Source organism: Podarcis raffonei, chromosome 12, assembly GCF_027172205.1.
Source record: "Podarcis raffonei isolate rPodRaf1 chromosome 12, rPodRaf1.pri, whole genome shotgun sequence".
Classification (NCBI taxonomy): Eukaryota; Metazoa; Chordata; class Lepidosauria; order Squamata; family Lacertidae; genus Podarcis; species Podarcis raffonei.
This window is the reverse complement of record NC_070613.1, coordinates 19,388,326-19,415,165: the sequence shown is the minus strand read 5'-3', so window position 1 is coordinate 19,415,165 and position 26,840 is coordinate 19,388,326. Positions and strand designations below refer to the sequence as shown.

At 42.2% G+C, this 26,840-nt stretch overlaps 1 long non-coding RNA gene across 2 annotated transcripts in view; it reads right to left on the bottom strand.

Annotated features, from left to right (window-relative positions):
• The window catches only part of LOC128398404 (uncharacterized), a 75,422-nt gene that overhangs the window by 45,394 nt on the left and 3,188 nt on the right, over positions 1-26,840 (bottom strand). For both annotated transcript variants that reach the window (XR_008327102.1, XR_008327101.1), the window contains exon 2: positions 4,457-4,547. This is a non-coding gene — a long non-coding RNA (uncharacterized LOC128398404). The remainder of the gene's footprint in view (positions 1-4,456; positions 4,548-26,840) is intronic.

Genomic DNA, 26,840 nt, shown 5'->3' with positions numbered 1-26,840 from the left:
TGCAGAAAGACAGGGCCTCAGGTAGGGGGGCTGCTTACACATTACCCCCCAAAAAAACCCACAAACATTCCCCCCCACACAAAAGGACACGAATTTCCATAATATTTGTGCACTGCAGGGAAAGTCAACATTATGCGCTCCAGACATTGGACTACAAGTCCCATTAGCTCCACCCAGCATACCCTCCATGAATTTGTCTATTTGTCTTCTAAAGCTGTCCATGTTGGTGGCCACCAATGTCTCTTGTAGCAGAGAATTCTGGGTGAAATACTTTCTTTTGTCTGTCCTGAATCTTCCAACATTCACCTTCATGGGAAGAGGGCCCTGAGTTCTAGTATCATGAGAGATGAAGAAACCCATCTGCACGCCATGCATGATTTTATACTAGATGCTGAACTAGAAATGCCTTTGATCAAATCTAGCAAGATTCTTAAATTCCCATATAGGCCTGGTCTACACACACAGTGGAGTGAAGGGGCAGAATCCTGGAATGGTAATATGGACCGTGCAGATTACAGGTTGGGGATGCAATTTTCAACACATACACCCCCAACACACACAAAAACTAGGGTTGTTATGAGCAATCCCCATACTTATGAACAGGATCAGGGTGTGCTCACCCCAACCCTGCAAGTCACTGTGGCTCCAACCTCCTCCTTCCCCAAGGCATCCCAGAGGTTTGCCATGTGCCAGAAGGAAGGCAGAGGAGGTTGTGGTGGTAACTCAAGTGTTCCACTGTAGCAGATGATCGTTTTTCCTGCTGAACAATGAACTGGACTAACAAATCCTAGTACCTCAGGTGGGAAAATGATGCTCTGCGTGATTCTCACGGAAGGACCCCAAGGACCAGCTCAGCAGAAATTGCACATAGTGCATAATTTTTCCTGTTCAGGTTGCTGGGGATACTAGTCCCACTCTAGCCCCCAGCAGGCTGGGGAATGCTGCCTTCTAGGAGCAGGGCTTAGGGCAAGGGAAAGAGGTAGCAGGGACTTTGCAAATAGTCACCTGGAACATTTGCAAAATGCTCAGGTTTTTCCTTCCCTCGGGGAGAGGCTGCTGTAAACCAGCACCCCATGCCACTTCAACTATACTGGGAAAGGCAAGCACAGTGGAAGGATTACGGCCTGACTGAGCGAAGACGAATTAAGAAATCACCCTGTGAGATTTCTGTCTGCGAAACAGTTGCCATTCCTGCCCTCCTTCAGCAAGAGCATTCATTCCTGTCCTGCTAGTCTCAAGATCTCACAGCCAGCATCAAATTAATACATCACGCTTCAAAATATTTACAGTACAATGTCCTTAGAACGAGCTCAGAGGAGCATTAGCATTGGGATCACGGTGAACTTGGGAAAATAAGCCAGGTCACAAAGCATTTATTATACAAAGTTTCCCATTACACGATCTGACTGACTGCTAGGAGGGTTAGGATGTTTCTTGAGTGACTAAAAATATTTGGCCGAAATCTCTGAAACAGGGACAGGGAACTCGTGGCCCTCCAGATGTTGCTGCACTTCAACGCCCATCGTCCCTGCCCATTGACAAAGCTCACTGGGGCTGATGGGAGCTGGAGTGAAACAACAGCAACTGCAAAACCTAGGAACTGATATAATAATAATAATAATAATAATAATAATAATAATAATAATAATAACAACAACAACAACAACAACAACAGAATTTGGAAGGGAGAATGGAGGAACAGAAGTGAGGTCACCAGCCAGAAGACAAATCCCGTTCTGGTCTCCATCTCCTCCCTTTCCTTTCTTCCAGAGGTTAAAGACTACCTAGGACCATGGCCCTCCCTCCAGTGAATGGCAGCTGATTTTGGGGAGGAGCTAAGGAAGTAAAAGAAAAAAGTGACCAGGTCCCGCATACTGGGGCACACACAGAAGGTAGAACTCATGTCCTGCCCTCTTCAGCAGTTCAGTCAACAGGACTCATTTTGGGGTACCAATAGTGACTGGGTGCCCAGATATTTACAGCCCTGCTAATAACTGCAATGGTAAAAATACAACTATCAATTAAATGCATGGACTGAGGATAAAGCTTCAGTAAATGTCTATAGCCATCTCTTTCATCCTTAAAACAGCCTTGTATGCTGAGAGATAAAGCTCTAAGCAGAAATCCTAACAGGGGTTCCTGAAGCAGTTTATGTCTGTAATGCAGATCACAGAATCATAGATGCTGCCTCTTAAATTCACGTTTTATATTGCAGGTGCGTTTGCCTTGTACATAGGTGTGGTTGCAGCTGTGAGCATCATATTGTGTGAATATGGTATGTTTTTGTAAACTCATAGGGACATGAGGTGCACATGTGTTGGAGAGTTCAGTTTGACTACAGTTCTCTGCTGTGTGTCCACTGCATGTTTGCAAGAACACATCCCCGTTTCAGACTTCCCAGCGTTTAATTTCTGCCACTAAATGCTATAGATGTCAGATACCTTCTAGAGTGTGAACTAGCTATCACTAAGAACAGCTTCCCAAGTCAAGGAATCTGAATGTGGTTATCTGAAATGAGATGAAATTGAGCAACGTTTTTTAAAAACAAAACAACAGTGCATTTAACAGTGAAGAAAAGATGTGTTCCATTGGAGTGGGGCGGGGGGGGAGAAGGGGACTTTTCCAGGAAGCCCTTAGGTACACCTACTGGAAAGCTAGACCATCAGCAGCTGGATGGGTGGGTTTTATCTAATAGAGTTTTGAAGCACATATGTAGAAATGCTTTATACAGCAGCATTTAAATAAGAAGCACACCATGCCTAAAGGAATAAGCTTTTAAAAGTGATGGATCCTTTGTATTCACATATAATGCCTTGATGCAGTGCTCTACATTTCCTTCACGAATGATCATAATTTCTCTGGTCGGTACGCTGCTAGAGTATTATTATGCACGCAAGTCAGTTCCTTGCCTGATTTTTGCTATGGTTTGTAGCTTGAGGCCTGAATTACATAACATTTCCTTCCCCCTCCTTCCTTTCTTCAGCAAAGCTTGCTTTTTCACAATGCGCTCTGTGTGTTCCCATTTTTTGCTTTCATATAACATTCTATCACATGCAGATCAATGCCCTGAAAAGACACTCTAATGATAGCTATTTGGGTGCTGATAAACTATGTGGTGTGATTTTGAATAGTCTCTGATGCTCTTTGTGACAATTAATTTGCTGTATATTTCTAGTTACACAGAGAAGGAATTTACCACGGAAAGTACCAACGTTTACTTCTCATGCAGATTTCTGCAGTGTCGTCCAGACCAGTAGGAACAGCACTAAGCAGGGAGGCTGGCGAAGGGGACTTCCCACTGCCCTCCTCAGCACGTCCCTGCTGCTGTTGTCAGTCTCCTCTGGAGGAGAGGAGAAGGACCAAAGTGCAGGAGCAGAACTCCTAATATATATGCAGAGAGTCCCAGGTTCAATATCCAGCCTCTTTGGGTAGGACTGGCAATGTCCCCTGTCTGAAACCCTTCATGTCCCCTCTCGAAATGCATGCATAAATTCCTAAGTTCAATTGCCAGTATCTCCAGGTAGGGATGGGAGAAGCCCCTGTCTGAAATGTTGGAGAGACGCTCAGTGTAAGGCACCTTCCTATGTTCTGCCTTCCATTCTTCAGAAGCTCCTCTGTTTCTAGCCATTTCACTGGTTCTGCAAGCTACTAGACTCCGACTCCCATCAGCCCCAGCCAACTTGGCCAATGGTCAGGGAAGATGGGAGTTGGGGCAACAATGTTTGGGAGGCACCACACTGGCAACCGCCACTGGGTTATGTAGTCCTCATGCCAGATATTCCTATCAAAGGCACAAGTTGTTTGCGATCATTCCTACGGAGGTATTTTAAAACACCCCTGGCACCATTCTCTTAAATTGTATTCTATTCTATTTTATTTCCTTCTCCTTGTGTTTCATTGAAACTTACACTGTTGCTCATAAGGCATGATGGCACCAGCTACAGCATTTGATCCCTCGCACTGGCATTCTCTTCCTTTTGCAATTTAGGGCACAAGCCTATTGTCTCAGAGGCTGTAGGATATCATGGACCTTACTCTGCACATGCAGAAAAAGTCTGGCCTCAAAGAGGGAAATCTGCCCTTGGAAGCCCTTTCCCAGCCAGCACCGGGGCGGGGGGGGGGAACCTCTGGGTTACCCCTGCCAATGGAAAAAGTGGGTGCCATGCCAGGGTGGTACAGATCAGGATCCTGACACAACCACACATTTGGGGGCATAAGTAGTACTAGCGCTGGCATGTTGATTTTCCATCCTGTTGTGACCAAAGTGGAAGGGGAATATTATGTCTAAAAACAAGGAAATGGGGGGTGGGGACTGCTCCCTCCAGTTCTGAGTCTAGCAGGGCTTTGGATTTAGTTCATCTGCCCCAGCAGCTTCCCTGATCCGGTAAGAGTGCTCTGCCCATTTTTATTTGAATAGATCTAACAGCAGATCTTTAATCTTTAATAAGCCTTTTACCTGTCACTCAATGAAATCTGAAATGGCGCCTGGGATCACTCTCCAGTGAATCTGCCTGCAAATACGATGCACGATTTCTTCCCGTATTAACCTGGAAGCACAAGCAAGAGATGTGTGACTCATTTGTGCCTTTACTGCTCAGGACTTTCCAGTAAGCTGCAAAACAGCCCTTCTTAAGAGTAAGGACACCGATAATCAGTATTTATTAAATTCATTTTAAACATTTACATGCCGCTCTTCAGTTTACAGAACTCTCAGCATAAGAGCTTGGCATGAAAGCAATAAAAACACTGTCAACTATAAGAGAAACCAGTTGAATAACAGAAACATAGCAGAGAAATAAATTCCATAGAATCAGAAAAAGCACCATTTTAAGTATGCGTCAGGGTGCGTCATGGAAAGCCCAGTCAAATAAAAAGCTCTTTGCCTGGTGCTGAGAAGACATCAGGGTTGGCATCAGCCACACCTCCCCTGGGGAAGGCGTTCCACGTACACTGTGCCTCTCCCTCTAGTTATTGCCCATCTGACTTCACAAAGCGGAACGACTTGAAGGAATGTATCTGGTGATATCATCAGGTTTGGGCAGGCACACACGGAATATAGAAGACCTTCGGAGTCCTAAGCTTTCAAGAGCCAAAAAAGGCAATATATTCTGCACCCTTTAGCTCATTTCCACATTTGATCTCTGCTCCCTTTGTGCAGCGTGCATGTGCTGCTTTCCTAGTTTATGAACCTTCATTCGCCCTTTCAACCATGTTTCTTTTTAGCCTTCCCATTACCTTGTCCCTGCAAACCCTTCTTTGGACATGTTGAATCTACTTCCTGAGGAGCATAAAACAGCATGGATGCTGTAGAAGAACATTGTATGTTGTGGCTTTCATTCAGTCCTCTAGTGGATTCTCTCCTCAGTATATCAATGGATACCTTAATCTGAACACGGTGCCAGATGGCAATTTTGTGGATATTGATGAGTTCTGCTATATGTAAACACAATATCCAACCATAGTGTCTCGCCTTTTCATTTAGGGGGAGAGGTTCTGGAAGGCAAATATGGAAGAGCTGTACAATCCTGTCTTTCCCTCCACATTATTCTACATAATCTAAGGACAAATAGCTACATAGATGAGATGCAGAAGAAGTAACGGTGAGCTAGCTCATCGGTGTTTTAATACAGGCTGCACCTCTGTCTACAACATTCAGAGCAGATCCCCGGATTGCTTGCACCCATGCAAACGCAGGCATGTCAGGGGGTTCGTTTCAATGAAGAAACGTTTGCAGGTTTGACCTGGCTGGTTTTTACAAAATCAACTGTGTGAAGGGAATCGTACTTCCTTAGCAAAAAGAATTCTGGCCCTCTGCAAAATTCCAGAGTTTCTAGATTCATGCTGTCACTGGAAATGGTTTTAGGAAACACACAAATAGGTGAAAAAAGAATCTGCATGACCTCTCATTAAAAGCAAAAATGTCAAGCTACCTTTTTTATTTTAAACAAACCACAGGTTTCCATTACTGACTGAGCTACTGTCCATGGTATTATGAACTCAAATCTTATTTAAAACTGGAATTGTTCTGCATTGATGTTTATATGGCTCTCCCCCTTGTCAACTGGGGGGAAACTGAATATACTTGGTTTTAGTAGACAAGTTGAATCAAAATTAGCATGGGAAATAGAAGACATGAGATTCCTTTCAAAAATACTCAAACATACAGCCTGCTGAATGCTTTAAAATGTTAGCAATGTGCAGGGATTTAAACGGCCTAGTTGAGATGTGCAGTGGTTTTGAGTGTGTGTGTGAGTGTGTGTGTGTTTATCTATCTACTCTCTCTGTATCTCATACTTGCACACCACATGATTTAGTTGATTCCTGGATTACAAGGAATGGGACTTGATGGCCCTCATTGTCCCTTCCACCTTACAATTCTATGATTCTATGTGAACCTGTTGCCTAAAATATACCCAGGTTGTAAGTTCATCATCTCAGCCTCCGGTTTCTTTTTAAACTCTAGACTCATTGGGTAAGCATCAAAATTAAGCCCCACCTTTTTAAACCTAAACAGCATTGTAGAATTCCCTTCCAGGGAAAACCTGCCAAGCCTCCTCATGGTCTGCTTTTAAGGGTGTTTTGAAAATGTTTTTTCTTCTACCCCAGAAACCTTTTAAGAATTGATTTCTGTGTCTGTTGTCTTTAAAGCTGCACTGTTTTATTGCTTTTTTATTGCTTCTATTTTATTCTTGACATTAGGTTTCTTGTGGCAATTACCGTATTTTTTCAATGTATAAGACTAGGCTTTTTCCTAAAAAATAATGTCCAAAATTTGGGGGCGTCTTATACATGGATAGATCTTCCCCCATTTTCTTAAACTGGAGTCCTCAAAAATAGGGGGCATCTTATAGACGGAAAAATATGGCACTTATAAGCAGCCCGGTGATGTTTTTAGTTTTTGTAAAAAGCAGGGTAAAACTGAGAAAATACATTATTTTATTTTTAAATCGTAAACATCTTTTGAAATCCCCCATCCCTCATGCTTTGCTACATAGCATAAGGGGTTGCTGTTTGAGAACCAAAGGCCAAACTCATCTATGGCCAAGTTTGCTCGTTGCTCATGACAGCAGGTAGTACTGTACTCACATTTTCAGAAATGATGAAATTCGGCTGTCTCTTCAAAGCATATCTTTCAAATACACATTGCAACAAATGCTTTGACATGAATTAAGGTGACATTTGACATCCATCTTTCAATGTCTGGTGTAGCAATTAAATGTTACTTCAATTTAGAGAGCTTACTTTGGCAGCTAATATTCATTACTGGTATAAATAAATATGAAAGTCATGCATGAAGAGCCACTTTGCAAAGATCTTCAGAGATGAAGTTGGGTGGTTAAAAAGGAAGTAGAACGACACAAGGACAAGGACAAATGTAAGCACTAACAATCTGAGTCAACATTAACAAGAAAAGGCTCCCTGAAGGGAAAAGGTCCCTTTCTCATGACTTCTCTGTTTATTGATTCAGATGAAAGAAGATAGATTCCACATTGAGTTTGTTTATTAATTAGAATGGTGTTCAGGGATTTGCAATTTAAGCATTCGCATGTTAAAAACCAGGAGAAGCAAATCTATTGTTACTGCCTCTTGTTTAGTCTACCTTTAATGCCTTGGAAGTTTACTATCAAGGGTTGGAGAGCAGGAGAAATACAAAAGGACTCTCTCTCTCTCTGTCCGCCCCCAATCTCCTTTGTTCGCTTACATGGCGATACTTTAAAGTAGGTGTCTCTTCTACTTAGTGCTAATCAGCTATACAAATATTTTACAGCGTTCACTGGCTGGTTATATATTTGGAAAGCTTAGGTGCCTATTGTATTTTGGAAAGTCACCGCAAACCTGCTTATTATATTCTTACATAAGGCTGAAAAGAAAACTCGACACAGCTTTTCACAATCCTTTTCATAAGTGTCAAAAACCATCTCCCTTTTCAACATTTCTGGCCGAGCCGCTTGGACATTTCGCAATAGGCTGTTCCTATTTTCACTTTTCATAGGCAACAGTCACACGGTTATATCTTTCCTTGCATTGCGTGAGCCCGGATTGATGGAATCACCCAGGTGATTAGGGCCCCACCTGCACAATACAGTATCACACCACTTTAAATGGTCATGGTTTCCCCCCCAGAGAATCCTGGGAACTGTGGTTTGTTAAAGGTGCTGAGAGTTGTTAGGAGACCTGTAAACTTAAAGAGTCTTGCAAGATCAGGACAAAGGCCTATCGTTGTCCAGCATCCTGTTTTCCCCAGTGTACTTGTGGGCGGCCCATAAATAGGACCCAAGTAAGCAGCACTCTCCTCTTGTGATTCCCAGCAACAGATATTTGAAGGCTTACTGCCTCCAGCAATGGATGGAGAAAATAGTCATTGTGGCCAGCAGCCACCGATAGCCACCAACTTGGATGGCTTTAAAAAGAGGAGGAGGAGGACGAGGAGGAGAAGGAGAAGAGAAGAAGAAGAAGAAGAAGAAGAAGAAGAAGGAAGAAGAAGAAGAAGAAGAAGAAGAAGAAGAATTATGATTTATTATTTCCGTCACAGACAAGTTCCAGCCCAAATGCAATATCAAGGAAGTCATAACACATGATAGGGATACATTTGAATTTGCAATTAGGTGTAACAGGGACAATACAGATATAGCAACAGTTAAAAAATATATAAATTAAAACTTAGTCACTAACAGATAACCTAAAATTATCATTTAAGGCCTTAATCAGTATGATAACAAAGCTTGTTCCCTAAGTTTTATGGCAATCGCACAGAATTTGGCTACCCTTAACGTGATCTCAGGATCCTTGTCCTCTACCAGGGATTTTAGACATTGAAGTTCAGATTCATTTGGAGATTTTTGCATAGCGGGGGTAATAAATACCAAGTGTATATCCCCGTAGAAATGGCAGCATAACAAGGCATGAGACAGTTTCTACCTCCATTAACCCGCAGGAGTAGACTTGTTCTGCATATGGTTTACCCTCAAATCTGCCCTGCAGTAAGGCGGATGGCAGCACATTGAATCTAGCGAGGGTAAATGACTGTCTGTATTTAGGTATTTGTAATTTTGCCAAATAATTTGCTGGGGTAAATCCTCTCCCATTATGTTATTGCTGGGTGTTTATTCATCTCACTCACGTGGCATTGCAGTTCCACATCCCAGATTCGTCCGGCGGATTATTGCTCTAGCTTTATCTATGAGGGCCTGTGGGGAAAACCCCAAGCCTCTTACCTTTTCATGCAGTGTAGCTTTCCATTTGGATTGGTAGGAATCCAGTAGGGTTAAGGGTGCCAACCCAACAGGGGAAAAATAAGTTTTAACCAATAATGGATCTTCAGAATCCATATCCGAGCGCTAACAGGGATTTGCCTGACCTCCAGGCGGACAGCTATGTTAGACACACAAGAAGGGATCCCTAGCAGGCAGCAATGGAACTTCGTTTGGAATGATTCTAATGGAGCAAGGTTTGAGAAGCTGCAGATCTGAGAGCCATATGTCAGTTGTGTTAATATTTTTGCAGCAAAGACCTCAGAGGCTGCCGGAATATATTGGCCCCCTTTTCCATAGAAAAACGTTATAATAGCTTTGGTAGATCTTTGGGCATTTGCAACAGTATTTTTAACCTGGTAATGCCATAAGCCCTTTTCCTGGAAGGTTATACCCAGGTATTTAAAATATGATACCTGTTCAATAGGTCAATTGTCAATTCTCCATTTGTGTCATTATTTTTTTAGAGAACACCATAACTTTGGATTTGCTATAGTTAATTGTTAATTGTTCAGCATTACAATAGACTGTGAGAGATCTTAGAAGTTTTCTTAGGCCTACACAGGAGAAGGATATTAGAACTGCGTCATCCACATATAAGAGAACCGGGAAGGGTGTACCAGCCAATTTAGGGGGTTGGGCATTTTCTTTCTCCATGTTTTCTACTAAGGAGTTAATCTAGAAGTTGAATAAAGTAGGCGCAAGGACGCAGCCTTGTTTAACACCATGGTAGGATTTCCTTGGATAAATGGCTCTGTTGGTCACACCTAACCCGGACCCGAGTGTTTTCATATAAACTGCGGATGAGACGCAGTAGACGTCTGTCTATGTTTGAGGCGCTTAGTTTTTCCCAAAGCCTGTTTTGTGATATTAAATCGAAGGCAGATTTAAAGTCTATGAAAGCTATGTAGAGAGATCCTCCTTTTCTTGAGGTGTATTTTTCCGCAAGATGTTGGAGTTCTAGGCCTTGGTCTAAAGTTGACCGGTTTGCCCTGAAACCAGTTCACTATTTTCCAAAAGGTGACTGAGTCTCTCCTTTGAGAGGCCTCTATTAAACATTGCCACTCTCCCCTTTGGGCCTAAGCTTTTTCTTTTTCTTTAAAAAGAGGATTAGACAAATTCATGGAGGGGAAGGCTATCACTGCCACTTCTGGGACGGAATTCCATAGTTTAACTATGCGCTGTGTGAAGAATTATTTTCTTGTGCCTGCCCTTAATCTTTCACTCTCTACATCCCTCCATTGGGAAAACTGTCGATTTATCCCTACTCTCTGCCTCCAGTTTCCTAGGCGTTTACTGATTCACAAAAACACCCATGCCTTCTAAATTTATGCAGGAGTCCTTGGTGAGGGGCTTTTATCAAAAGCCTTTTTGAAAGCAAGAGCAAATTTTACTAGTAAAATAAAAATGGCTTGCTTCAGGTTTTATGTCCCAGTTAGAAAGAAGTCAGCCAAAAGGAACTGATCACAATTCTGTGAGCCCAAATTGGCTAGTTCACCTCAGCCCCTCCATCACACTAAGATTTTGGAATGGGGGAAATTTTATTGGTATACCATGAGAAGTGTGGCGGATCAGTTGCTCAGAGAAAATCTCAGGCCAACCACATGTTGGAGATATTTGGCACTCTACTTCTGTGTGTGTGTCCACGCAGAAAATGTCAGACACCATTTTTCTTTGCAATGAAACCTAAGGAACATGGCAACAGCTCACAATATGCCTACATACTGTGTTCTTTGCAAATATCTGAAACCGTATATTTCCATATGCCACCCATTCATTTGTTATAATAAAATCCATGTAGTTGAGCGTTTCCTTGCCTTGAACTGTTTCTCCATTTGACTATAGCAATACCACATACTGGTTTACCCTTTGTGCTTGTTTAAAAGGAGAGAGCAGATGTACTTGAGGCCCAAACCATAGATCACTGAAACTAATGGGAATAATAATTGGTTTCAGTTGGCTTTAGATCAGGGCCTTGGCTCTTCAGCCAGGCATTGTGCTCGCTCATCTAAAAGTTAGCTCCAAAAGAAACATATTTCAGTTTATGTATTAGCGTTTTATTAAGGCAGACAGGTGGATGAGTAACTACTGCCAACATTTTCCCCACAGAAAATAAAGCTTTAATGAATTGTTCTGTTGCAGGCCATAGCACAAAGACAAATTTTCCAAGACATGGTGGGGATCTAGAAGAGCAAGTCAGAATTAGACACTTGGGATAGTTTAAACAAGAAAAAGAAGAGGGATCTAGGGCAGAATCCAGGAAGTTAGTCACAACTCCATTCCGTTCACTGCGTTGTACTGCAGCTTTGAATCAGTAAAAACCCATGCTAGAGTAATGTCATGGCCTGAAATGCTGCAAATATTAAATGGACATAAGTCCTTTTAGATTTTAATAGGGTTTAGGGCTACTTGCCCATTACTTTAGAAGACTGTTCAGTGTCAGAAGATCCATGCAACATTAAGATCATATTATTTGCATCTACATAAAGTGTTGCCTCTGGATTCTGGAGTTTTGCCCTACATGCTGCTTCTCTCAGAGATTAGATGCATTATTTTAGTCTGATCCTTCTTTTCCCACAGAACTTTAGAGACGCACACAACTCCCAAGAGTTGACCTTCAAAAGTAATGTGAAAAGCAGTGCTTAGATACAGTTGACCGCAGAGCACAGCAAAATGGGTTAAAGGAGATGTGTTCACATACTGCAGTAGGCCGGGAAGCCGCATAACCTCTAATGAAACTCTTTTTCCTGTGTGCTGAGATAATTGGCTCTCCTCCGTTTGGCCCCACCATGAGCTGAGACAGACAGGAAGCGGCAACAGAGAGAATCTTCAAGTTCATCATTCCCTGCCTTTGGAATGCCTTCCCTAAGGAGGTTCGATTAGCACCTACATTGCTCTCTTCCTTGCATCAATAGAAACCATTTTTAATTCTCCCAAGCTATTTTTTTCAACCCTCTTAGTTTCCATTGAAATCAATGACACTTAAGTCATTTATCCCACTGATTAAATGGGACCTCAGTGCAATTTACAGCAGAATCCCAGCCATGTCTACTACTACTACTACTACTACTACTACTACTACTACTAATAATAATAATAATAAATTTTATTTATACCCCGCCCTCCCCGGCCAAAACCGGGCTCAGAGTGGCTAACATCAAATATACAACATACTACTATAAAATCAAGCAATCAATTAAAATACATCCTAAAATCAAATCAGAATCAAAGTGAAATCTAATCAGATGGCAACCCACAAATTAGGGATGGAGACCTTAAATGCTTTATACTGATCTTATATGAGCCTGTGAAAAAAGTTGGGGGCCACTTTCATGCAAGTTCTTATAAGGAGAGAGGGGGAGTCAGACTGGACTCTGGTCAAAGGCCTGGCAGAACAGTTCCGTCTTGCAGGCCCTGCAGAAAGATGTCAGATCCAACAGGGCCCTGGTCTCTTGTGACACAGCATTCTGGTCAAGGCCAGTCTAATCTCCTTGAGACCCGGGACCTCCAAGATGTTATTATTTGCAGACCGTAAGGTCCTCCGTGGGGCATACCAGGAGAGGCAGTTCCGTAGGTACAAGGGTCCAAGGGTCCTAGGCCTTATAGGGCTTTAAAGTTTTTTTAAAAAAAACAACAACTCAGAAGTAAACCCTGTGGAATTTAATGGGGCATATTTCCAGGTGTAAGGATCCTTATCCTGGATCAAGCCAGTTGTCTTTTATTGTTATCTAAGCAGCAGCATATATTTGTTTGTTGCATCCTGGTTTCATCCATTCAACATCTGTTGGCAACTGGTCCCTAGTGCTTTGCATCCCTCGAGACGAACTACCTCAACTTGATTCCCTGCACACGGTGACTGTAGGAGTCAACACATGTTGGGGGAAATAAAAGCTAGATGTACTGTAATGTAGCATTTATTTAACAATGTTGATTGAATTTCAACACAGCATTAATAAGACACAGTATCCCTTAGGATTTACAGACAGACTCTAAAGCAGGGAGAGTCAATGTACTGAACATCGTACTCTGCCTCTGTAAGGCATCATGATCTGTAAGAGTAGATGTCATCTTTCCATATCACTGTATGTATTTCCTTCTGGATAATGGAGACTTTTAAGTGGTTGGATTCCAGCCAATCAGCCATGACCTTTTCCTAGGGTACTACATTCCATTCCCCACTATAGTCAGTTGGTATTCCATGTTCACTGGCAATGCTCAGCTCCCACTGATCAATTTCAGAGCTTCTCCCCATCCCTCACTAAGGGGTCGTCGTCCCCGGCCAAAAAAGTAAGTTTTCTACTTCTGTAAATGTTGGCGTACCCATCTCCTGAACTGTTTGGGCTATGTAAGGAACCACGCTGAGAACTGAGTTAATTGTTCGCATGTAGGATTTCACAAATCCCTTCAACATTTTCCTCCCCTAAGGGAATTAAAAGAACAGAGTTTTTATACTACACTTGCTTTCACTGCTTTAAGTGGAAGAACTCGTACTGCTCCAATGAACAACTGAGCGAAAAGAGCATGGCGTTTTCACTGATGATGTCAACACCCTCGAATAATGTTCACAGGAAGGCCCAGCTAGCCCCATCACTATTTGCATTTCACCACTGAGTGAGCACATGACTTTGGAGGGGAAGTTTTTGTGCTGGCTGACTACTCTGCGATTTTTAAAAAAACTACTGCCAATACTGGGGTTTGCAGGCTGCTGCTTTTGTGTAATTTTATTCTTGACTTTTTATGATGTTTTTGATGTTTTTATGGCTATGTGCTGCCGTTAGCTACATTGACATTTCTTGTTAAAGTGGGATATGAACGTTTAAAATAAATAAAGCCACAATGAAAAAGCTTTGAGGCAGGATATAAATATATTAAGGAGCAACTGAACATCTAAAAATGTTCTCTCTGTACAAACAGGACCTTTGCAAATTGTTCGGTCACAAAATACCATCCTGCTCATGCAATCAAGTCTACAAAGAGTTCATGACCCGCCACCACTGAAAGTATTTTTTCTGGACGGAGGTTTCCTGGCCCACTAGCTCTGGGCATCCTGCCTCTCAGCAGTCACTGATTAGCACCAACTTCCTCGTTTTGGTTTCCGTTTTTGTGAAGGGTCTCCATCCTTCCCTTAGGTTTTTGTTATGCTCAACAAGCAGCGACTTCCACAAGGTTGCAAGATTTGGTGGGACTACCATCATACCACTTCTTAGGGAGAAATCTATTTCAGAAAAGATACTGAGAACTTTCAGCAGCGGATTCTGCAAGTTACATTAGGTTTTTAACTAAAACCTAATGTGGCCAGCAGATTTTTACTAGGAGAGTTTACACCTATCTTCCCATTGAGACATTCCTCCTCTTAGGTTCTCTTTTATAGAGATTTTGTACTTGGAGACAGGTAGTGAATAAGAACCATGTCTTCTGATATGGTCATTTTTATAATTGTCAGAGAAAAGGTCCTAAACTAGCAGAAGAAAACAAAAGAGGGAAGAGTTCTCAACTCTCTCTCTCTCTTGTACTGTAGTTATAAATGAGGGACAATTCTTTTCACATGAACTCTGCACACTCTCACACACAAACACAGAATTCAGGTTTCCTCCTTGGACAAATGCAAGCTATAACAGAAACTAAGGCTGAGCCACAGGTTTACTAATCTGAACTTTCTGAATTTGGAAGGGCGTCAGGTCAGAGGCTGAAAGGATGTCCTCACTTCCTTTTTCTTCATTCCTGTCAGAAATGCCATTTTAATTTCCCATCATGGTGCCCACTCTGACTCTCCATAATTCCCCTCAGAATAATCTATATGATGATGACACAATGCAATTTTCAGTGCGGCGATGGAAAATTGAAATAGTAACTGACAAGATCTCTGTCACGTCAGCTTAAAAAACAAAACACCACCCCTTCCATTCCTGAAAATTGTCATTCCCCCTCAGCGTTTTTTTAACCACCTGTGACTAGGGAAACAAAACCCTAATACAAGTATTATCTGCCCAAGGAGAACTCTGGGTGGCACAGGAATAACAGTGGCTTCGATCCTACCTACATCCTAACAATAATATTACTGGGCATTCCAGTAATAATCCCTAGGTGTTTAATTAGTGCAATCACAACATTAATAGTAGAAAGCTGTTGGGGCAGGAGGACAAGTAAAAAGCTTCATTTTTCAGGATTGTGATTTGGACCCAAACTGGACTGGGCACCGTCCAAAACACTTTACACTAAATCTGACTGTTCTCTGAAGCCCCCAAGTGGGATCTGATCTGAACCAAACCTTCTGGCTGCTACACACTCCTAATTGATAGGAAAGGAGCTGCTCCGATTTTGTAGGAAATAAATTAGCTAAGGAAGGTCATGGTACGGCCGGTTTTTCCACAGGTGACACAAGGCAATTGCCTACAGTAGGGATATTTCCTTTCTTCCCCCACCACTGCTAAACATACACTGCCATACACACCCAAACACACACACCCCTTTCAAGTTGACTGGGCACATTCTCTTTCCACAGTGCAATTCATTATCTGCCTCACGGCTATTTGGCGATGGCCAGCACTGTCCTCAGGCATGACTTGAGCCACAGTCACAAGTGCGGAGAGGCAACCCTGGAAGCTCCCCAGCACAGGGCTGGCTGCCTGACAAACAGTTGGGAGGCAGCATAGCAGAAGCAGGTGGCGTGTGCCCCAGAGGATACGACCCTTGTCGAGCTTGACAAGGGTGGGTGACAGCAATGCCAGTCATGTGCCAGGGAGGAAACAGGGGTGGCATTTTAATTGTTACTCGGTGTGCCAAAATGTTGAACGACTGGCCAGGAATAGAGCACAGAATGTATAAAATTACTGTTGAGAAATGTGAGAGGACACGATTTGGAAAACAGAATGAAATAAGCTCATTTGACTACTGCGGGGTCCGGAGAAGGCCCTATCCTACATCATCACATAATGCGCCACTCCCAGAGGTGGAACAATGAGAAGGCCCTCCCCAAAATCTAAGGTCATTGACAGGCTGGTACAAAGAAAGGCGCTCCTTTGGATATTTGGGTGCTAAGTTGTTTAGGGTTTTGTGTATGTCAACATAATCATCAACATTTAGCCTACAGGTAGCCAATGTTGATATTTTAGAATCCTGTATAGGTTGACATTCTGGCTGCTGCATTCTGCTCTAATAATTGTAGCATCTGGATAGTCTGGAAGGGCAACTCCATGCAAAGTGAACTACAAGAATCCAGCTGGAAGTCGCTCCTGGCTACTTGAAAGGAAGATTTTTCTTTCATTGGCAACTTAGAAATGCCTAACTTTTCATAGGATGACAGTCTTAGCTGGACACAAGGTATATGTGTGAGTAGAGGTGGGGGCAGCATATATTGCTAAGAAGCACTTCGTAATTTTTATTTATCACATTTCTACAGCTCCCTTCTCCCTGAAAGTTCTCAAAATTGTATACATCTAATCCAATGAAATTTATTCTATGTAAAATTAAACCATAAACTTAGTAATAATAATAATCAAGCAGTATATACATAGGGACGCGGGTGGCACTAGGGCTTGCCGATCAGGTCGGGGGTTTGAACTCCCATTGCTCGGTCCCTGCTCCTGCCAACCTAGCAGTTTGAAAGCACACCAAAGTGCAAGTAGATAAATAGGTACCGCTCCAGCAGGAAGGTAAACGGCGTTTCCGTGCGCTGCTCTGGTTCACCAGAAGCGGCTTAGTCATGCTGGCCACATGACCTGGAAGCTGTACGCCGGTTCCCTCGGCCAATAAAGCGAGATGAGCACCGCAACCCCAGAGTCGGTCACGACTGGACCTAATGGTTAGGGGTTCCTTTACCTTTACCTATATACATCTATAAAGCAGACACATAACTTATAGGCTCAGCTATGCCCAATGAATGTAATTTAAAAGAATAAGAAAAAAAGATGAATGCCAGAAAGCTACAACACAGGGACCAAGTGTATTTTCAGTGGCAGTTCCACATTTGGGGCACCACAACAGTGAAGGCCCTGTCTTGTGCCTGCACACTCTGAAGCACAGTTGTACATGGGACCAGATCTTAAAGCCTGGGTAGGCAGAGCTTCAGAGAAGTGTTCCATCAAGTATCAAGTCTCGAGCCATTAAAGGTTTTATATTCCAACGTTAATATCTTGAAGCTGGACCTAGAAGCTAGTTGGCAGCCAGTGTATGCCATCGAAATGCAGAGCATTTTGAAATTTAAAACAAGAAATGAGAGGACATAACAGATGAACGGCATCCCCGACATGTGCTTGCAATAAAAGCATGAAGATGAAAGAAAGAATAAATGAAACCCTATTTGGTGAAATAATTAAAGAAGCCTTGTTAAGATTTAGAGTACTGAGTGAGCCAGCTGTATAGAGACTGTAACTAAGAGAACTGCTCCAAATGCAAGCCAAATGAGCAATGGCATAATATTTTGAGAAAGCAAATAGCAAGGATTGCTGTGTGTAAAAGAGTGAAGCCAGAAACAGCACATACATTGCAGAAGGCAACAAAAACACACCATATGGAAAGGGGGGCCAATATTCTTGACGCCTTAGTGTTTAATAACAAGGCAATGGCAGTCACAACAAACAAAGAACAAATAAAACATTTGTTACTCGTCAGGAAACCCGTTTGTTTGCAACCTGATGTGAAATCTGAAATAAAATAATTTAGCTTTGGCATATTACATAACTTGCTGCCACCATATTTGACAAGAGAGTACTCACACTGAAGTATGGGGCATTATGGGAATTAGTTTTTGTGGCACTATGAAGAATGAACCCAAGAGTTTTTGGAACAAGGCAGTAATTACAACACGCTGCGATGCGCTGAAGGGTAGTCATTTTAAAAGTGTTGTACGTTTTCCTAGGAAAAGAGCTATTTAAGAAGACTGCAAAGTTGGTGAGGGTTACAATAAGGATCTGATTGACAGATAGACCAGGCAGTCACACCCTTAAAGCTGGGGTAGGGAAGATCTTTCTGCCTAAGGGCCATAGTCCCTTGCGGATATGCTTCGGAGGTACTGCTTACCTGTGGCTGATGGGAACAGAGGCTAAATTGGGCAGAGCAATGGAGGCAACTCCTACCTTTTCATAGCAGGCTACATTCCAACCACACGTACACAAGCAAGGCTTCTATAGCACCACGTATACATCTCTATCCAGGCAAGCAAGAGGCATTATCATAGCTCAAGGACACAATCCAGCCAAGGAAAAATCATAGAATCATGGAGTTAGAAGGGACTCTAAGGATCATCTAGCCCAACCCCACACAATGCAGGAATATGCAGCTGTCCCATACGGGGATTGAACCTGCAACTTTGGCATTTTCAGCACCATGCGCTAACCAATTGAGCTATCCACAAAGAAGCAGGACAGGGCAGGGCTGGTGGGGGTTTGGCCTGGGGAGAGTCCCAAGTACCAGACAGAGAGGACCAGAGGACTGGATTCTGTCCCCAGACCTGAGGTTCCCGACCTCTGCATCCAACCATCCTTCTGGGTGACGAAAGCTGCTCGAGTTTATCCAGCTTCCAGCCAGCAAATAGGTTCGGCAATATATTTGGTGCATCTAAATGAGTGCGTTTCCAGTTGCGTGGGGAAATGTAAATGTCATTCACACTCTGATGCTGATCTGCATGGATAGGTTTATTGATATCATCAGAGTACAGAGCACAATGGCTACACATGCTAGGCAAAAAAGGCAGCAACATGAATGGAAAGCTTTCAACACAGTGGAGATGGTGTAAGAAAATAACACGGGGATTGTTGAAGGGTAGTGGAAATATAGGGAAGGGGGGAAATGACTAGATGAAAAGATGCCACCGTTTAATTGCACGTTCCAAACACAGGCACAGTTAGGGAAGAGGCCCCGATCTCTCTGGCCACCTGACGGCTAACAGTGGCGTCCTCAGCCCCTCCGAGAAAGGCCAAGTTAAAGCCAATGCCATAGTCCTTTCCCACTCACCACCAAGCCTTGGGATATTAAAAAAAGCACTGTGAATTATTTACTTATAGCACCATCTATGTACATGGCAGTTTACAAAGAACAAGAATGGCAGGGCCCTGCCCCAAGGAGCTTACAATATAGACACAGGGAAGCAACAAAGAATTGGGGCGAGGGGAGAGAGATTGAGGCATGGATAAGCAAGAGAGAGAGAGACATGATTCCTTCAATTACATATACTCTGGCTTAGTTAAATTAGGATTGGCGAGATGTGGCAAAGTTTCCCCACAGAACTTGAGTTTTGAGGTGCGATTTAAAAGGGATTAAGGTGGTCATGCAAGAAGCAGTTCTGTGCATAAGAGGCAGGAAGGGAAAATGGATGAAGTCATTTCAGGGAGCAGGAAACCTTTAGGCATTGGTGGGTGGTAGAGCCTGATGAGGAAAACTCACAGGAAGGAACCTGTTGGGAAATAAGTACAGAGAGATAAGGAGGGGCAAGGCCACAAGGTTTTTAAAGGGGATGGCAAGAAGCTTGTGCAAGATCTATGTGTGTACAGGAAGTCAGGGAAGGGGTTTAAGGAAGTCACACGGTCCGAGTGATGAGAGGTGAGTAATTTTGGCAGCAAAGTGCAGGATGGACGTACGTGGACAAAGGTGAGACAACAACAGTTTGGAGAGAAGACTGCAGTAGTTAAGGTGAGATATGACCGAGGACAGAGAAGAGGCGAATTCCTGTAATGTTATAAAGGGGGAAAGTGGCCGGATTTAGCAATGGACTGTTATCTCACATTCTGACAAATTCAAAGCTGTATTTGGAAATTATTTTTATCTGAAAACTTGTAAATATTTTCGCAACTCAGTTGTAAACACTTTTCCTTATAGTTTATGCTTTAAAGGAAAAAAACAGGTATTGACAGCCGTTATCGTGCAGACTGAGCAGTTCTATGGGTTTATTTATGGGGTGTGTGTGTGTGTGTGAGAGAGAGAGAGAGAGAGAGAGAGAGAGAGAAATCTGCAGTTGCACAGGAAAAGCAGCTTTCATTTCTTCTTTCATGGGCTGCAAAGGGAGGGAATTAACTATGCCAGTCCCAGGGCTGACAAGAACCTGGGATGCTGCCTTATACCAAGTCAGATTTTTGGCCTACCTAGCTCAATTTTGTCTACACTGGCTGCGAGTGACTTTCTAGTTTCAGGCAGCAGACATTAAAGGTAAAAGTACCCCTGCCCGTACGGGCCAGTCTTGACAGATTCTAGGGTTGTGCGCCCATCTCACTCAAGAGGCCGGGGGCCAGCGCTGTCCAGAGACACTTCAAGGTCACGTGGCCAGCGTGACATCGCTGCTCTGGCGAGCCAGAGCCGCACACGGAAACGCCGTTTACCTTCCCGCTAGTAAGCGGTCCCTATTTATCTACTTGCACCCAGGAGTGCTTTCAAACTGCTAGGTTGGCAGGCGCTGGGACCGAACAACGGGAGTGCACCCCGCCACGGGGATTCGAACCGCCGACCTTTCGATCGGCAAGCCCTAGGCGCTGAGGCTTTTACCCACAGCGCCACCCGCGTCCCCGATAATAATAATAATACAGTGTGCTTAAGCTGTTTTTCAGGTGTAATGGGGAAAGAAGCAGCTTTGGATCTTGCAGATCCTGATGTGTCCCTCCATGCCTCTAGCTGGTCCTCAGGATTTTCTTTTCTTTTTTATTTAATCATATCATCAATACACACTGTGTTAGTCAAGTACAAGGTAACAAGAAAAAAAGAAAAACGTAACTTAAATATAACACACATGTATATAAGCAATGATCACAGCATAACTTATTCCTCTACTTTAACTCTTATAAACCTTGATTTCAACTCCCGTTCCACTCTTTTCCTGGTTTCCTATATCATATCTTTTCAAACTGCATTTTCTTACTCTTACTAAATTATTTTTATTACCATACTGTCCCACTTTGTCACGTCTACTGCTGAGCATTTTTTCAGTTACACTTATTTTCTTGTTATAGTAGTTTTCCACATAATCTGTATATAATGTCCAGCCCTCTTTAAAAAAAAATATTGTCTTTATTTCTTAATCTGTTTGTCATGCTGGCAAGTTCTAGATAATCTATTATTTTAAGGTGCCATTCTTCTCGTGATGGTACTGCATCTGTTCTCCACTTTTCTGCTACCAAAGTTTGGGCAGATGTGGTCGCATACATCCATAACGTAGTGTGATTTTTTTTGGTATTTCTGTTGTCATTATTCCCGGAAGGAAAGCTTCTGGGTTTTTAGGAAATGTTCTTTTCAACATTTTCTTAAGTTCATTATAAATCATCTCCCAGAATTATTTTATTAATCTGCAAGACCACCATGAATGATAAAATATTCCAGTTGTTTCCTTACATTTCCAACATAAGTCACATTTAGATCTAAACATTTAACTAGTTTATTTGGAGTCAAGTACCACCTGTGGATCATTTTTAAACAGTTCTCGTTTAGTGTGTAACTAGTGGTGAATTTTAAATTTGTTTTCCACAAATGTTCCCACAGGTTTAAATCAGTATTATGACCCACAGCCTGTGCCCATTTGATCATAGATGATTTTGCAAATTCTTCTTTCGTTTCCCAATCAAGACCCTATACATTTTAGATAAATTTTTAGCTCTGGATCTTAGGGTTGATGTTTTTTCAAATTGTGATAGTTTTTCTACAAATTCCAATTGCTTGTTTTTGTTTAGTCGTGTCCGCCTCTTCATGACCCCACGGACCAGAGCACGTTCCAGCTGCTTATCTACCTTAAATTTTGAATTGATTTGATGATAATTTAACCAGTCCGATACAAATTCTTTGATCTCTTCAATTTTCCTCATTTGGGGCTCTCCTGAAAAATCTAACAATTCATTATAGGTACCCCTGTTATCATTCATATTATTATTATTTTCCTTGTCTCAGCTTCTGTTGGGCATAACCACCTTGGTGTTTTGTTTTCTAGTAGGTTTTTGTATTTTTCCCATACCCTAATTAAGTTTTTTCTAATGAGATGATTGGTGAAGCTTTTACGTATTCTTGCTTTACCAAAGCAGATACAGGCATGCCAACTGTGTTTGACATCATGGCCCTCCAAATCTAGCAACTGTGTATTTTCTAGCAATATCCAGTCTTTTATCCAACACAGACAAGCAGCTTCAAAATTCCAAATCTTGGAGTGCAAAACCTGCTCTTTTATATCAATAAGAATCTTATTCTTTTGATCCTAGGTTTCTTCGCTCTCCAGATAAACTTAGACAGATCCTTTTGCAAATCTTTTAGACATTGTGTGTCATTAAGTATTGGGATTGTTTTAAATAAGAATAGCATTATGGGGAGGTATCAAGGCTATATATAAGGAACAACGGGCAAACATTATAAGAAATAACATCGGGTCAGAAAAATGCAATATGATGAAAGGAACAAGACAAGGGTGCCCACTCTCTGTTATTATTCTTACCTTAGAAATTCTATTGCAAAGTATTAGGAATAATGATAAAATTAGAGGAATAACAGTGGGCGAGCAAAGTTACAAAACAAAAGCTTTTGCAGATGTTCTTGTCTTAACTCTGGAACAACTTCGAGAAGGTACACTAGAGTTATTAATGGAAATAACTGAATTTGGAAAATTGGCAGGTCTCAAAATAAACAAAGATAAAACCAAAATGTTAGTTAAGAACATGGATAACCAAGCTAAAAAGAAATTAAGGGAAATTGCCGGCTGGAAAATAGAGAAAAAAGTGAAGTATTTAGGAGTGTGGCTATTGACAAACAATCATAATATCTACAAAGACAACTATGTGAGAGCTTTGAAAGAATTTTTTAAAAAAAGATTTAGATATATGGGGCAGAATGCAATTATCATTAATGGGGAGAATCTCAGAGATAAAAATGGCCCCACCCCTCACTGACTCTCCCTCACAAGTCTTCTGAATATATTTGCCAGGCTGTCTTCTTGAACCTGTTGGATGGAGAATGAAAAAAGAGGTATATTTGAATGTAGAAACCTCTGACTCTTGCCTATCCAGGAGAGTGGAAAAAGTTCAGCATAGAATCGTGGAGTTGGAAGGGACCCTGAGGATCATCTAGTCCAACCCCCTGCAATGCAGGAATATGCATCTGTCCCATACAGCGATCAAACCTGCAACCTTGGCATTCTCAGCACCACACTCTACCCAACTGAGCTATCCAGGCTCAGCAAAATGAAAAACTCCAGGTACATGGAGGGGAGAGGAAAATTGACCACAACAGTTTCTTTCCCACCCTGCTCTCACATGAACATTACACTGGTCACCCAATTACTGATCAGGTATGTGCCTGATGAGCTTTAAAATAAATGCTTTCCAATCCATATATGGTAAGCTGCATGGGACAAAAATGTGTCTTCCTTAAAATGACAGAAGAGACAACACCTGGACAAAAGGTTTGGTCGGATGCATCCTTGCAGTAAATTTTTGTCATTTTGCTTCTGGATCCCTGGAGCAAGGGAGAAAAACTGCACCCTTGTACTTTTGTTTTTTCCTTACTGAAAACCTGGAGGGCCAGATTAGGAAAAAGTCTAAATGCCACTAGTGCAAAGGATGACTCCACAATTTTCAAGCCTCATGTAATGCTCCCAGGTTGACTTTGCCAGAGCATATTCCTGTCGGTGGAATGTTCTGTGACACTCTGGCACACACTCTGCAACAAAAGCCATTTATTAGTGACTACCATCGACTGTGAAGAATAATTTGCTGCCTTGATTAGAGCCAAAATCTTTTGTTTTACTTGCGCTGCAAAGAACTGAATTATCTCACTTCGATTATTTGCCTAGATAATGGTTATGCATAGCTTGTTAATGGATTATTTCAGAGCCGTGGCTTCAACTATCAGTATTAACTTTACCATTTTAAGGAATTGCTATTGCTGAACATGAACAGGATATCTGTGTTCCGATGCAGTGCTGTTTGGGGTAGCAAGTACTTTTACAACTTCAGTAGCTCTTTCCAAAATATTTTGCCAGTGCTGCATCTCAGATGAGATTACTTCTGTGCTTCTGCTTTCAAGGTTTACATTTGTCTTATCAAGCACTTTCAAGATTCCAGATTATATGGTACCTCCTTGTCAGTGTTGAGTTGCCTATGTAAGATTAGCCGATCTTTTGCTCCAGACAAACCAAATTCTGTAGATAATTTTAAAAATTAAAAGAATATGCAAAAGCAACCAGAACTGTATTATTATTTGTATTATAATAATCATGTAAGTTTTGTTTTCATTCCCTTTCCTAATGACTGCCAAAATAAAATCCTCATTTTTCAAAACTGTTGCACACTAGTCAATGTCTTCACAGAGCCAATGTCAATGTCTTCACCATGACCCCTGGATCATTCACTGCCAGATCAGACCCCATCACTATATAATGTGAATTTCTTTTTTGCTCCAATGTGCCTCACTTTACACATGTGTACATTGAACCACATTTGGAATTTTATTGCTCATTCATTATTGCCCAGTTTGGAGAGATTGTTTTGCAGCTCTTCAGAATCCTTTTGTTCTTCCTTTTTTTTCTTTTTAGCACCCTGAATAATATGGTGTCATCAGAAAACTTGGCTACTCTATTTCTGAACAAGTTAAAAAGCACCAGTTCCAATACATGTCCTTGAGTAGTGATGGGTGGTTCTGCCAATTCTGGTTTCTCTCAGTTTCTCATTTTTCCAATCAAGTTCAGTTTTCCACATTTCAGTTTGCAAGCTGAAATGCATGAAAATTTATCAGCAATTTAGGGCAAATTAATCCAAATATACACATTTCTCTATGTAGTTTTCCCTAACATACACATTTTTTGCAGAGCAGTTTCCCTTAATAGAATGTATTTTTTTATGTTTATCATCACTTATGCATTTTTATACAGACTGCCCCAAACCTTCCATCAATGTAAAGGTAAAGGTAAAGGGACACCTGACCATTAGGTCCAGTCGTGGCCGACTCTGGGGTTGCGGCGCTCGCTTTATTGGCCGAGGGAGCCGGCGTACAGCTTCCAGGTCATGTGGCCAGCATGACTAAGCCACTTCTGGCAAACCAGAGCAGTGCACGGACATGCCATTTACCTTCCCGCTGCAGTGGTACCTACTTATCTACTTTCACTTTGATGTGCTTTCGAACTGCTAGGTTGGCAGGAGCAGGGACCAAGCAACGGGAGCTCACCCCATCACGGGGATTCGAACTGCTGACCTTCTGATTGGAAAGTCCTAGGCTCTGTGGTTTAACCCACAGCGCCACCCGCATCCCTCCATCAATGTGGTTGGCTTTAAAAGATTAGATAAATTCATGGAGGACATGGTTGCTGGGGGCTGCTAGCCACGATGGCTGTGCTCAGCCTCCATATTTGACACCTGAGGCAAACCACATAATGGTGTCCCCTGCCAGGGAAGAAGAAGTGAGTGAAGATCTACATCAGGAACAAGGAGGGAGAATAAAGATCTCCATCAGGATCTGTTGTTTTGGTGGTTGCTGCCGCCTGAGGCGCTCGCCTCCCCTTGCCTCATGAGTGAGCCACCCCTGGAAGGCAGTATCCTTCTGAATACCAGTTGCTGGAAATCACAGAAATGCTCTTATGCTCGGGTACTGTTTGATGCTTGGCATCTACCTTCTGGCCTTTTTAAAAAGTCCCGTAAGGTAATAATTATGCAAATCATCCTATGGTAACACCTAGGCTTAAGTACATGACAAGTAAATCCCTGCCAGTAATCTAGGGAAGAGGCGGAGGTAGCAATTAGACAAGCAGGTGAAACTGTATTGTAGAACTGGAGGAGGAACGGCGCTCTAATGCACAGCTTTCTAAGCAGTACAACTCCTCTGTTATAACCCACCTGAGGAACTGAACCTCATTCTCCTGTAGCCCAGTTCAATGCAGGCTTACTCAGAAATAAGTCTTTTTCTTCTTCAATGGGACAATTCACTTCAACTCATAAGTATGTGTTCAATTGCAGCAATCTGTTTAAGACACTTGTTATTCTAGGCCAGAAGTCCAATGCTTAGTTTCCCGCAGCAATCAGGCATGAAGGCAACAACCAGTCCCTTCATCTCATGTTCAGAAATATACTCCAAGGGGCTTCAAATCATGTGTGATAAAGTTGTTCTGTTGTGAATGCTTGTTGGGTCAGAAGCCTTCAGCAGATGTCAGCAATAGTCAAGCAGTTAATAATCTGGGACCTGGGATGGTGCTGCTTTTCATTTTTCTGGAAGCTGTGTGTAGACTACTTTGTAGAAATCAAATCAGATTATTTATTTTTGCTGGTAGCAGCCAATTTAAAGATTACAAATCATTGGTGTTACGCCAAGCTGAAATGGTTGCGAGCTGTCATGGGGGACCAATAACAGCCCCTACCCACCAAAAAACTCTTTGAGAAGAACTTGTTACCAAGGTATCTTTGTCATTTTGTGTGAGGTTGTGTGATGCACACATGGCTTGGAGTTTTCTCTTCCTCACGGACAGTGTGCACATTGAACAAGCATCTAGCATTTTGTTTTCTCTTTTTGGCACTGTTTGTATGAAGAGCATTTGTATGTTTCTGATGAAAGATTAATTACAAAAAAGTACACTGCGTAGACAGGTGCATGTTGCATATTTCCTAACATTAATGCTTTTTTGTCTTTTTGTTTTTGTATTATCGG